This window comes from Eptatretus burgeri, chromosome 4 (assembly GCF_056783735.1).
Source record: "Eptatretus burgeri isolate ZD-2024b chromosome 4, Ebu_testis_v1, whole genome shotgun sequence".
Taxonomy (NCBI): Eukaryota; Metazoa; Chordata; class Myxini; order Myxiniformes; family Myxinidae; genus Eptatretus; species Eptatretus burgeri.
In genome coordinates, this window is record NC_140964.1 from 67,379,325 (window position 1) to 67,394,111 (window position 14,787).

The 14,787-nt window shown below is 40.5% G+C and overlaps 1 protein-coding gene across 8 annotated transcripts in view; it reads right to left on the reverse strand.

The window, feature by feature from the left end:
• Window positions 1-14,787, reverse strand: part of ANKIB1 (ankyrin repeat and IBR domain containing 1) — a 207,046-nt gene that overhangs the window by 190,207 nt on the left and 2,052 nt on the right. For 2 of the 8 annotated variants that reach the window (XM_085878526.1, XM_085878524.1), the window contains exon 2: window positions 2,440-2,587. The exons of the other annotated variants lie outside the window; for them this stretch is intronic. The gene's annotated coding sequence lies outside the window, so the exon portion shown is untranslated. The remainder of the gene's footprint in view (window positions 1-2,439; window positions 2,588-14,787) is intronic. 8 annotated transcript variants of the gene reach the window in all.

Here is a 14,787-nt window from a genome sequence, read left to right on the forward strand (position 1 = left end):
TCCAAGGCCCTCCGTGTCAAAGGCATCTCATCACAGGAGGCAGAGTCTCAGGGAATGACAGGAGGCTGAGCTTGAGGGGGTAACAGGAGGCCGAGTCTTCTTGCTCACAACAGGCAGATTAGTGGCTTTGCAGTTTGTTTGTTTTTATAATAACCAGCTCTGTGCTCGTCTTGCTATTCCTTCACTATCAGCCAAAACCCAGCTCCTCCAGGTCTCGCATGTTCTAGTAAAAACCTTTTCTTGTTACTCCTCTTCTCCCTATCCCCATTCCCCTCCACAAAGTCTGAATGTAATGGTCACCTCCATTCATTAATCTCCCTCTTCTCTCACCTGTGGAAATGCCTTCCTGAATCCATCGTCTCAAGCTCTTCTCTCCTCAATGTTAACATAGCTGCCCAACACCACCTAATGATCTCTCCCTTTTCTAACTTTGAGCTTTACAATTCCAGTTGAGACAGTTCCACCTGCCCCTGCATTTTGTCCTCTTGTTATGCGATATATTGATATGTTCTTAACTTGCTGCTTTTCTTTCACCCGATTCTGTCTGTTGCCCCTTTGATCCACATTACTTTGCTCTTGGATGAGCATCGACACTTGTATGATAATTTTTTTTTAAAATAAAAGATTTATGGAGACGGCTCTAGAAAAATTAGGCAGCTGCAAGTTTTTAGTTAATGTTTTAAAAGGTCACAAAGACAAACAAGTTCACCCCAAATAGTGGTGAGAAAAGCTTTTCAATAAAATGGTGACAATATAAGTGGTCACAGAAACCTTTACCGATGGCAATGAAGACCAGAAAGTAAAATTGCAAAGTCCATAATTTTTTTAAACAAGGCATATTTTGGGGGGGGGGGAACAACAATGATACCAAAGAACAAACCACAATGGACAGCAGACATCTATGCAGTAGGTTGTGTGTAACTATTCGGAGGACATGATCATGTATCATGGTAAACAAACCAAAATGCAACAAAGTAAGTGTTCACACGATAAAATGAACGGAGGGACAAGAATACCTCAAAAACATGGAAAGACATGATAATATTTGAACACGTAATCATCATCGAGCTCAAATTAAAGAGCAAACTAAAAAACAACAACACAAACCTTTTGTTGTGGCTTTGGAAGACCCCGAGGAGTTACATCCACCACACAAAGAAACCCTGGTGTTCAGATATCTCCGTAGTATTTTTGTGCAGTGAGATTACCTCTGCCATTGTATCAGTGGAAGGGACAGATGCATTGTGAATCGACTTAGAACTATCCCCATTTTGCTTTCCCTCATTCTCCTTCTCCGTCCTCACCAAATTCTCAAGACACTAGCCTGATGTAACGCCATTTCAGCGTCAGTCCATGCCAGGCACTTAAAGGAACACAACGATGAGAAGTACCAGGCGGAGTGAGAACAGAACCACAGGTTTTCAGGTGTGAACAGAACTCCTCAGAACTGACTTCTCTCCTTGCACATCTTTTCCACACCTTATATCCTTGCACCTTTCAGCACACACACCTCACTGACTCACACTGATGTGGAGCATAAACAGAATCCACATTTCTTGAGCTCATTACACTCTAATGCATACAGTGCACATCCCACCTGCACTTCCAAATAACCCACACCATCTCCTTGTTTGTTGCACATGAGCCAACTGGCTAACGCACAGGTGAGCTTGAGGTCGACACCATACTCCACGGATTTTGCTATATTCATCACCCTTAATTAACTTGCTTGCCGCAATGATTGAGGCAACTGTGTCTGTAACTTTATGGTAAGATGAATGACTTCAGGGCTTTTGTGTTGAAGGGTAAGGTTCTTTCTTGGCGACACTGCTTTTGCTTTGTAAATGACCGTTTCCTTGTAAATATGTGCCTTTTGCTGAACATGATCATTCGTTTCCAACCTGCCCCATTGTGTCTTTTTCCATTCATTAGACACGAGTGTGTAAATAGTGGATGGGAGTTTTGCTACGGTCAGACTCGCCGACATCCCACTTACGGTTAAGCTCGGCTGTTCTTAATTCATAGGAGTAGGGCATTGACATCACGTTTCCTGACCTGGGAGAATCAATTTTCCGGAAAGGTAATGCGGGAATTGAACACAAGGACCCTACCTAAATGCATCATCTCAGACGACATCCGTGGTTGCTTAGCAACCCATGTGCCACGGAGTTATGGGCTTCAGGGTCAAAGGTCGGGAAGCGAGTCTGAAAAAATCACTCGTGACCTGGCTGGCAAACCCACAACAATATAATTAATCCCTCAAATACACATCTCGTTTTTGCAATTGCTCGGGTATCAATTGCGCCGTTCACACAACTCAATACTTCATGACTCCAAGACAGATTGAAGCATGTAAATGAGAACCATTTTGCATCTTTGATCTGGACATAAAGCTGCACAATAATGAGGGTGTCAAAAGGCACGTGATTTTGCACTCACATGAAAAGAGGCAGTTGAAGATGGCTCAGAAACTGCAGGTTATTTTGAAGTGTTAGGGTTCCATAATTTGGTATGTTGGTTTGGCCACGTGGTATTCATGTGAAGGTGTATCAATATCATCCGTCTTGGTTTTCATGCTGTTAGTACACTGTGCACAAAAAAACTCAGGATATTCCCAATAAATTGGTCCAAGTTATATCATTAAATATTTCATACTTTTTACCTCCGCCACCAAAAGTGAAGGTGCTTATGTTTTAACTCCTCTCTGTCTGTCAGTTTGTAGTGGTTACGTTTCACCCCTCTCTGTCTGTTTGTTTGGCTGCCTGTGTGCAGGATATCTCAAAAAGTTGTGGACGGATCGGATGAAATTTGTTGGACGAACCGATTAGATTTTGGTGAAGATCTGGATCTGGATCCGACTACTGGACTATTTTGAGTGATTCTTCACCATTGAGAGATAGGGCCAAAAACGATATATAGCATGATATCTCAAAAAGTTGTGGACGGATTTGGACAAAACTTGGCGGACATGTTGGGTGTCTGACAAGGAAGAATTTGTTCAATTTTGGTCAACATCTGAATCCGGATCCAGATAATTTTTTCAGTGATTCTCCACCAGTAAGAGATAGGGCTTAACTCAGAAATAGCACGATATCTCAAAACGTTGTGGACGGATTCGGACAAAAACAAAACTTGATTGACAGATTGAATGTGTGAAAGGGAAGAAGTGATTCGATTTTGGTGAAGATCCGAATCCGATAATTTTTTCCAGTGATTCTTCACCATTGAGAGATCGGGCTAAACTGATTTATAGCACGATATCTCAAGAAGTTGTGGACGGATTCAGATGAAACTTTGTGGACAGGTTGGGTGCGTGACCACGATAATTTGATTCAATTTTGGTGAGGATCCGAAAACGGATCTGGCTACGATAATTAGTTAATTTCTGAAGTGATTCATCACCATCAAGAGATGGTGCCAAAAACGATATAATCGCACGATATTTCAAAAATGTATTGAGCCAGATATGTTTTCATGGATCAGACTTTACATGGCGGAGGCATGTGCTCTACCGGTTGCCTTTCTCATTCGGAATGCAACCACTTTTTTGAATGGTCAATCACCAAAATAAATACCTGCAGGCAGTACGTGACTTGTGCAGTGGAAAATCACTGCATTCATGAGCTGGTGCAAGTACACACAAAGTGTGTGTGTGTCTGTGTGTGTCTGTGTGTGTCTGTGTGTGTCTGTGTGTGTCTGTGTGTGTCTGTGTGTGTCTGTGTGTGTCTGTGTGTGTCTGTGTGTGTCTGTGTGTGTCTGTGTGTGTCTGTGTGTGTCAAAGAAGGTTCAGGGTGTTTTAGAGGAGGTGGGAAAACAATAATAGAAACTTGGAGAAAAGGTAAATGCAGAATTTTTAAGTACAGATTTTGTGGATGACTCCTAAACAAAGCTTATATCAGCGAATGCATTTCATAACATATATATATATATATATATATATATATATATATACACACATATATATATATATATATATATATATATATACACATATATATATATATATATACACATATATATATATATAGGGTGTGTCAATAAAAGGTTAACCGCTTCAAATGACCTTTATACTTTTAGTCATTACCTTATCTTTGGGGGTTTTGCAGGAGTGATCAATGATCTTTGGAGAAGTCATTCAAGCATAACCAAAGTATTCTACTGAAAAAAATGGCGTTTTATATGGAGCAAAGAGTAAACATTGTCAAGTGGTATTTTGAGACCAAATCAATTGCTTCCGTCCAGACGAGGTTCTGTACTGAATCTGGAGAGCATCCCAGAAACAAGCCAAACAAGGAGCTATTTGGAAACTTGTGAAAAAGTTCAAAAAGTGAAGGGACGATTCTCAACATTAACAAGGAAAGGTCCGGTCGCCCAAGAAGTGTACAGTGTGAAGGAAATATGGAACGAGTTTGTGAGTCAGTCATGCAAAATCCGAAGAAATTGCATCGACAAAGATCGGCTGAACTCCGTCTCACTCCCAGCAGTATCAGAAGAATAATGAAAGAAGATTTAAACCTCTTTCCTTACGACATCACAACAGCCCATAAATTTACCGATGGGGATAAAGCAGCACGAGTTTCTATGTGTGAGATGCAGCAGTAGAAGATGGAGGCAACCCCAAACTGGATCCACTATGTGTGGTTTAGTGACGAGGCACACTTTTACATCAATGATGCTGCAAATTCACACAAAAACAATTTCTGGGGAAGTCAACGCCCAGATGAGGTTGAAGAGAAGTCGCTTAAGGGTCAGAAAGTCACTGCTTTTGTGCCTGTCAGCTACAGAGGTGTGTTTGGTCCATATTGGTTTGAAGACAAAAACAGAAGAACGGTTACCATCAATCAAGAACGATACCGGTCGACTGGCAACTCATTTTACAAACACTTGAAGCAATCGATGAGCACTGCGGGCTTCTGGCGACGGTGGTTTATGCAAGATGGTGCTACCCCACATAAAGCCACAAAACAATTGCCATTCTGCGCTAAAAATTTGTTCGACGAGTTCTCAGTTTGCGTATGGAAAATGAACGGTCTCCACACAGCCCCGACCTCAATCCGCTGGATGTTTTTTCCTCTGGGGAGCTTGTAGTACTGCAGCAAAGCAAACCAATTGTTCGACTTTTCATAAAAGCACCAAAATTGGTACATATGTTGACTAATGTATTCTGAACAATTCTGGATATGGAGCCACTCGAGATTTTGCCTTGGTCAGCTTTGTTGGCCATTTTCCAAAATGGCCGCCATTCTACTTTAACAACATGGGATATCTGTCATTGTTATTCTCTTTCTAGGTTTCTCAGAGGTGATAAATACTCCATGTGATGTGCATTTACAAAGGAAAACAATACAAATGTCATTTGTGTTGATTTATTATATTTCCAACCATTGTATTGGGGAAAAATGGTCATTTTTATGGGAAAATCCATTTTCGCACACAGCATCAGTGACAGGTTCAGAAGTATTTTGTTGTGGTGGTGGTAGTGGTGGAAGTGGTGTTGTAATTGGTAATATTGGTGTAGTAGTAGTAGTAGTAAGTAAGGCTCCATGCGGTCAAGAAGAGGCGGACACTCGCATCATGCTACATATGGCCCATGCTGCAGAACATGACCACCGTCGGATTCAAGTTCGAACCGTAGACACCGACGTCGTCTTGGCGGTGATGGTAGCCCAGACACTACAATGCGTGGATGAACTCTGGATTGCCTTTGGTACGGGCAAGAACTACCGTTACATCCCTGCCCATGAAATAGCTGCCACCCTTGGTCCACAGAAGGCACGTGCCCTCCCCGTCTTCCACGCCATAACCGGATGTGACATGGTATCAGCATTCATGGGGCATGGGAAGAAATCTGCCTGGGCCACACGGAACTCGTTTCCAGAACCGATAGATTCTCTTGTGACCCTGACCACCACGCCAGTCAACATCCAGGATGACACAATGCACTGCAATGAAAGGTTTGTGGTGCTCCTCTATGACCGCACCAGTCCATATACGAAAGTCAATGAGGCCAGAAAGAAACTCTTTGCCAAGAGGAACTCCGTCCAGCGCATCCTACCTACCTACGATGCTTTGGAACAGCAAGTGAAGAGATCAGTCTTCCAGGGTGGCTATGTCTGGGGACAGGTTATGGTCCCTCAACCCGTGCTTCCATCACCAACAAGCTGGGGCTGGCGGCAAACAGAGGATGGGTCCTATGAACCGCTCTGGACCACACTCCCTGAGGCTTCAAAAAGCTGCTTCGAGCTGGTGTCGTGCAGCTGCAACAAAGGATGTAGAAACCGCTGCAAATGCAAGAAGGCTAATCTGCAATGCACTGGACTGTGTGCTTGTGAAGGAGAATGCCAGTAGACAGACGCAGTAGACACAGACTGAGATATCGGCCGAGCTTAGAATGTGCAAATGCAAAGTCGCATTGCTTGTAAAAGTGTTGACTTCTTGATCCAGAGCCAGTACACTTGAGCTCAGAAACTCATATTGTACTAGACTGATGTATGCGTGTGCCATGTGTCCTGGTAGAATGGTAGTAGACAGTAAACCGTAGCCGCTTTAAAGTGAAGTGTGCAATAATTTGACTACATTTTCTGAGTTTGTCATTTTCACGATTATCAGTTCCCTTTTCAAAATAGAGTAAAGTATGTAATCTATAATGCAATTTTTGTTGATTCCAAACCCATTGAATGTGATGAATATCATTTGACTCTTGTTCTCCAGGCAATAATGGGTACTTTTCAGCGAAAAGTTTCAGGAGAGCAGCAATTTGCAAATCAAATAATGGCTTTTTTACCGAAAATACTGGCTCATAATATTTGAATACGCCTTTTCATGGTCAATTTACTGAATTTTACACTTTCCTTATATCTACCACCAATACAATAAGAAAATAAGAGCATATCGCCAATTTCGCTAAATTAGAATGGCGGCCATTTTGGAAAATGGTCGCCGAAGCTGACCAAGGCACAATCTCGGGTGGCTCCATTTCTAGAATTGTTCGGAATACATTATTCTACATGTGTACCAATTTTGGTGCTTTTATGCAAATTTGAACAATTGATCTGAAATATCAGACTACGCTGCAGGACTATTGTAAGGATAACGTCTACAAGGAACACCCCAGATCTGAACCTGATCTGAAGGCAGCAGTTGAGGCTTACGTGTAGACAGTAACCATTAAAAACTTGCAGAAACGTCATTGAAAACTTCATAATTCGTGTGAACGTATGTCATGTGCATGGTGGTGCCCACATTGAACACAACTATAAGCGCATCATGAGTTTCATTTCTCTTGATTTGGTTTTCATTTTCCCGAGTTAATTTTTGGTCTTATTACTCAATGTTTTAGTGAATAAAGTTTTTGAAGTGGTTAACCTTTTATTGACACACCCTGTATATGCAGAAGTAAAATGAGTTATGGACGTAGCTTCAGGATGATCTTTATTTGGACAAGCTTTCGGCCAAATAGGCCTTTTTGACTGAAAGCTTGTCCAAATAAAGATCGCCCTGAAGCTACGTCAGCAACTCATTTTACTTCTTCCGCTTATAATATTTTATGCAAATGAGGGACCCTACTTGTCGTGTGGAGTTTCTGCTATTTCTCACAGTCATATACATACACATATACATATACATTTTTATTTATTTATTTATTTATTTTCCACAAGGAGGGTGAGACATCAATGTGTCTGCCGTCCCTCAGAGAGATGTTAAACTGGGCATTCAGTCTGTCAGCATTATTTGGTGGACATTAAATATTCCACTGTGTCCTTCATAAAGAATTGATGAGCTATCACCAGCACCCTGGTCAAATCGCAAAATTCCTGCTCCAACCTACAGGAGGCACTGCATCAATGGCACACCTCTGCCCCCAGCAAAGCCAAATGACGCTTCCCAGAGCCATGTGCTGGATATGAAAGAAGAACAAGGGCAGGGACAGAGTAATGAAAGGTGTGAGCAGAGTGAGACAGTTAAAATTAAAATGATGCCACCAATCTGTCTGCAATAAGGAAGAAGCAGGTCTCCCTGTGCTTCTGCCTCTGTCCGATATGCCAGTGATTTGACCTTTGGATCCCAAACCATATAGGAGTGAGTTGTGAAGTGAGGGTGCCAGTCTTTAAGGAAAAGCAGTGCTCCATTAAGTACGTACAAAGACCTTGCAGGTTGTGCGAATTTTGGATTTACCAAGGAAGGAACACATTGAAGGATGTGGCTGGCTTTGCAGGCCAAGAGCATTATGAAAGTGGAGCCGCTTCAATACTTGGTATGTCCATCCGTCAAAAATTTTTTTTTACACGATGCAGATGCTGAATTGACACAATGGGGAGCTCTAGCTGCTTCGAACCATGAGAAGGAAATTCCAAACTGCACGGCTTCCTTCAGACATGGGTGCAATTTTGTTTTTTTGACTGTCGAAGTGAGCTCTTCTATTTTCGAAACTCTTGGTGAACCAGAGAGACTAAACCTCTTTGAGTGGTTAATTTTAAAAATGGAGAGGTCTGTTTGTTTGATCCTACCAGAGAGACAGGGTAAGAATGTGATATTTGCCTGAACCAAGACACGTGTTCAAATTGCTGCACCAAAATCTGATCCTTTCAAAGTCATCAGCAAGGGAAGCTGCTGCTGCCATTGTGCCAAGGTGGGATGCAGAAACATTATAATGTGGAGGCATTTATGAAGAAGAAAACAAGGGTTTTCCAGAACATAGGCGAGATCATTAAGCAATACAAAGAACAGGACTGGGCCCAAGACACTGCATTCGGCACTCCAGCATCGAGTGGAAGAAGAGATGACAAGATTCCATATAAAACTATGTACTGTATTGCATGGGTGGAGGAAGTCAGCAAGGCAGGGAATGAGGTGGCCTTGTAATCCACAGGCAGAAAGCTTGAAAAGCATCGTGGCATGTCAGACAGTGTTGAATGCCCAATATGTATCCAGACGCAGCCCTGACGTTTCAGGACCGAGATACATTATTGCTTGAGATTCAGGACCGAGATACATTATTGAGAAAGCAGCAGCAGCACATCGAAGGTCGTGTAATCAGGACAGAGTTCAAACTGATGTTCAGACATCAAGCCATTTGAGAAAAGGAAATCCTTGAAATTAGGTAAAATGAGACGCCATTATGGACATTTCATTTTCAATGCATACTATTGTCTTCTTCTTGCATATGGCAGCTTGACTGCTGGGTAGCTATCATTTTGTTGGGGCACGACTATGCTTCTGATACTGTACCCCTATACCAGTACAATGGTACTCATTTTGCCGACCTCAGAAGGATGACAGGCGGCTGTGTCAACCCCACCTGGTGTTAATTCAGCGGCCAATGGGGCTCGAACTCAAGACCCTCACCACCAAGCAAACACCAGGCTTTATACTATAGTGCTAAGACAGCAATGCATATATCTTAGTGATTCATTCAAAACTATCACTGATCAGGCAATGTTTCGAAGCAGACAATCTCAGGATAGATCAATCATCTCCACAACCCCCTAACTTGTTTGAAGTACATGGAAGGTTGATGTTGAGGATTGTTAATGACACTTTCACAAAAATTATTATTATTCTTATAATGGAGACATTCACTGAAATAGATAAAGGTTGATAGTCTGCAATGTGCACACCTGAACATCATCTGTAATCGGATGGCAAAATGGAATCCAAAACAGTGGCGTGCATGTCTACCATTGAGCTGTGTCATCTGGATTCCAATTGAGATAGTCTGTATCCACATTTACAAACAATCGATATTCCCAACCCAACTATCTGAAACTGACATACAGAATGAAAGAAACCATTGGGCTTAAATATCAGCAAAATAAGCATAAACTGCCTAAGATTCAAAAGTGGGTCATATTGACCCAGCCTTATTTTTGTTTTCTTCTAACTTCATCATAAAACCATTTATATGCATAACCTTTCATATATGCTTCAAATAAAGGGTAATGTAATGCATGTTACTTTGTGTGTTTTTTTTAATTTTTGTTTTGTTTTAATGCTCAGGAACGAGGGAAAGCTTCTTCCCACAATGTATTTGTGGCTCCTTTTCCTCTGGGGCCATAATGATTCTTTGTTTTGTTATAACTTTGTTCAAATATTTTTTTTCGATGCATGACCTTTCATATATGCTTCAAATAAAGGGCAATATATATTCCTATGTGAGTCTGGTTTTCTTTTGTTTGTATTTCAGGATCGTGGGAAAAAATATTTAAAAATAGAATTCCCCCTAGAATGCAGAAGTGGGTCATAGTGACCCGGCCTGATTTTTTTCTTTCACTACAACTGTTATAAAAATTATTCTAAGCATGACCTTTCATTAATACTTCAAATAAATACACAGTAATATGCATTAACCTTTATTAGAAACATATATAATAGGTCATGCATGAAAATGTTTTGTTATTTTGAAACAAACAATCATTCTTGGCCTGGGTCAATATGACCCACTTCTGCATAAGCGCAAAGTTGTTGTTTTTTATATATAAATGACATTTTTCTCGTGATCCCGAAAGATCCTGAAAGATCCTAAAAGACAAAAAAAAAAAACACACACACAAAGGAATAACTATTACGCTTAACTTGAAGTGTATATGAAAGGTCATGCAGAGAAAAGAAAACTTCAAACGAAGTTAGAGCAAAACAAAAATCATGGTGTGTCCAAAAAGACCCAATAATGCATTATTGTGGCAAATTAGGGAAGGGGAAAAATATACATTAAGTATTAAAAGAATAGATCTCAAAGAATACAACAATCTTACGATAATTCAATGTCTGTCCATCTGTCTGTCTGTCTGTCTGTTCCTAGGTACTGCAAAAACGGTTGAACCGATCGCAACTATTTTTTGGGTGTGTAATCCTGGGACCCCTTGGAGTAAAATAGGCATAAATATAATAACATGACCCCCTTGATGGCTCGCGTAGGGGGCGGGTGCTTCTAGTAAAGATAATTATATTTTGCAAAAATAATACCCGACAAATCACGGGTCAATATGACCCACTTGTGGAAGCTTGCGAAGTTGCATAACTTCTGCATCTTTAGGGTTAAGAGTATCAAGTACAACTAGAATGGCACTCAGTACAGTGCATGCCTCCACCAACCAGAACAGTTTACGGTTTGTCACCCACTAATAAGCCAGATTTGCATCCGTACCTTAAGCAAATGGTCATCAATTCATCCCTGTCACACACCAAACTCATCCATCAAGTTTTGTTGGAATCCGTACACTTTTTGATAAGGCGTGATTATATATATATATATATATATATATATATATATATATATATATATATATATATATATATATATATATATATATATATATATATATATATATATATATATATGTTTTTGGTCCGATCTCGCAATGATGACGAATCGCTTAAAAATAATTCTCGGATCAAGATCCGGATCTTCACCAAAAATCGAATCAATTCATCCTTTTCACACAACCAACCTGTCCACCAAACTTCATCTGAATCCTTCTTTTTGAGATATCCTGCTCAGACAGACAGACAGATAGATGGTTGAAACATAATAGAAGAGGGGCCAAAATGAAAAAGACGCCTATTATATTTAAGGAGTTGGGTTACTTTGTCTGGTAAAAAATTTTCATTGGTTCTAGGTGTTGGGTACATACATGGGGGTCATCACCAGGGTGGATGAAGGTTTTGAAAGTGGTGCAATATTATTTATTATTTGCTTTATGAAATAGCCTTTCACCTCCACATTGGATTCTCTTGCTAAACATACAAGGGGCAGAAATTTCCAATTATATGTATTATTCACCACTTATATATTTTTTGTTGTTGTTGTTGAGGGGAGGTAACAAGTGGAACATATAGACAAAATGAAAATCGAAATAATTTTTTTTTATGATTATATTGTCGCGAACCAATAAACAACAACAAAAAGTCATTTTCCATTTAGATGTGTGATACCATTAATACTTTTTTGTAAGTCATATTTTTGCAATACCAAACTATGTCAAAACCCTGTCAACTAAATGTCATGTTTTGCAGTATTTCAATGTCGAAAGACCAAAATACTATGCAAAACGGTAGCACACCCTAACCCGAACCATGTCATTGTTATAACATGATGCAGTATACGTTTATGTACAGTCATTATCCACATAATTGAAAGCTGCATAAAAACTATTCACTGCGACATCTTTTAAATTTGTGTATACTTGGGTGATATAGATTGCAGAAAATTACTTGTATACTGTTGTAGAGATCATTTAATTGATTGTAAATTAAAGAGAATATAAAAGGTAAATTTACATATTCTGACATAACTCTTTTGAGAAACCTCAATGTGGAGCGCACCAAAATTTTCGGTTGTCCTACTCAAGCCTGTGTATATGTACTTCATTTTAAATGCAGGTAGTGATAACAAAATGCACAAATACATGCATTTTGTATTCGCACCTGCACATGCAAGTCCAACGAGGTAACAGAAAGGAGTACATTGTCATTGGTGAGCATGTGTTTGTCTTTGAAGGTATTAGAGCTGGAGCAACTCAAGCACAACTTAATACAGTACACCTGTTATTCCATTATGAATATTTTGTTCAGTTTGCCTAATAACTACCCTGTAACATAAAGATGTGCAACTGTCTCATCCCACAAATGTACAAAAGATTAATATCATTCTTACCTTTATGTTCATGACCAATACTTCAAGTTTCTGAAGGAAGCTCCGAAAATGAACCTCAAGACAACATTATCAGGCATCGATTTGTTGATATGTCCATATGAATACTATTGCTGAAGAGGGATATCTTAAATGATACATGCAATTCATTGGCTCACACAGTTATACGATATATTTGTTCAACTTTGCTGTCTGAATCGATGTCAGAAGTGTACAGAACTCTGTCGCTACACAATTCCTCTTCACATCTACAAGCGTCAAAACAGAAAAAGTCGTCCTTTCGACATTTGCACTTCATGGTGCTGCAGTTTGTCTTGCATCCACATTTGGTGAATGTTTGAATTGCTTCAGGAGCAGGTGGTAGTGGTGTCAGTTTTGGGACATGATGGGCATTATCATCCATTATTCACAGGTGGCACAGTAAGATATTGATGAGCGGTATGTGTCCAGAGGTAGGCTTGGTGATTGGCCCATTTTATGTGATGCTTTAGCGCATCAATAGTTGGAGTTTTTAACTGGTTTCATTATGCTTTGCAAACAATTCATAGCATACATCAAGACAAGCTTCTGCTCTCCCGCAGGACATGATTGATACAAGGGACACATACACTGCTTCAGTTTCAGAGTCTATTTGAGGTGGATATTTGTTCCCCCGAGACCCTTCAAACTGTCCATCAGTTCTGGGTGTGCTGACACCATTTTCATCCATCTCTCTTCCCATTCCACTGAATGCTGATGTGGAATCACATCCACTGAATGCATGGATAGAGGGCAGCACAAGTGACATGTCTTCTCCCAGTTCCTCTGTCACTGTATGCATTGGTACAAAGAGCTCTTCTTTTGACCAGTTCCCATATTTAAGAACAGTTCCTTTATTCCGGTTACTGCACAGTATCACGGACACATTGAAGCCACATCAGAATCCAAGCTCCACATGATGACTCCATCCACATCTAGTGTTTGCTTTGCATGTGCAATGTGCAGAAACATCCGTGAATCTGCTTCTTCATGGTCAGCTCCCAGTTCGGGGACATATTGATGGTCCCCTCGAACAACTCTCACTGCTCTTGTGACGCCATGGAATCCACCCGAAAGGTATAATTCACAACCCTGTAGAAGTGTGTTCTCACACTTACTTATCCAATCTTCAAGAAGGAGGTCTACTGTATTCGCTTTGTTCTTGGCATGAGACATCATCTTTATTCGCTGTTTGGGGAGCGGAGTCAACCGTGTAGGATTCCCAATTTCATGCATCTGCACATTGCCTCTGCAAGCTCCCTCTCCCCTGACTTCATCGATTCTTGGTTAGAATCGTTGTCGCCAATGACTGCAGTACATTTTCATCTCATTCCAAGAATAACATTCAACACCTGATCAGAAAGCCCACAAAATGTTTTACAAGAAGCAGAGTCTGTACATACCATCCATAAGAGCATCATCAAGTCAACAACTCCAAGAGTTAGTGCAGTGGATATGGGGAGGTCAACAGTAGCATGTCCATTCTCTAACCATGTGAAGGATTTGCTTTTTTGTGTCTTTTTCATAGAGCCATCTAGATTGAGAAGCGCAAGTTATCCTGGTGTTAACTCACACTTCAACAGGTTCATCCAACATCCACATCGAGATTGACCGATGACCGCAAGTTTTACTGAATATTTTCCCGTCGATATTCATCATCTCGACTGCCGGCCCCTTCTTTGTTTCAACTGGTTTATTGAGACTGGCAAAGGTTTTTTTCAAGCCTGTTTTTTTTTGATTGGATCAAAGAAGTCCTGTTCTCCAGTTTGAATAATGCACACTGTTCATGGTTTATGTATACACAGGTAATTAATTTGACTGGTACATAGTAATTGTAAGTTTACCGCCAGAATAGCCACTGTAAACTGCATAGAATGGGGGGGGGGGAGTGGTCAAAATACCTCAAAAAACACCCAAACTTGACACATAGGTCAATGTATAGGACTAAGGGGAACAGGTGCATTAAAATTGAAATAAATAAATAAATTGTACCACATTCAGAATCTACATCCACCCAGGCATATGTCTATCAATATAGGCCCTAACTAGTGGCAGCGATGAAAATTTTCTCCCAGTCGAAGTAACCAGGACCCTCCAAAGTCAGACCTGGCCCCTGTACT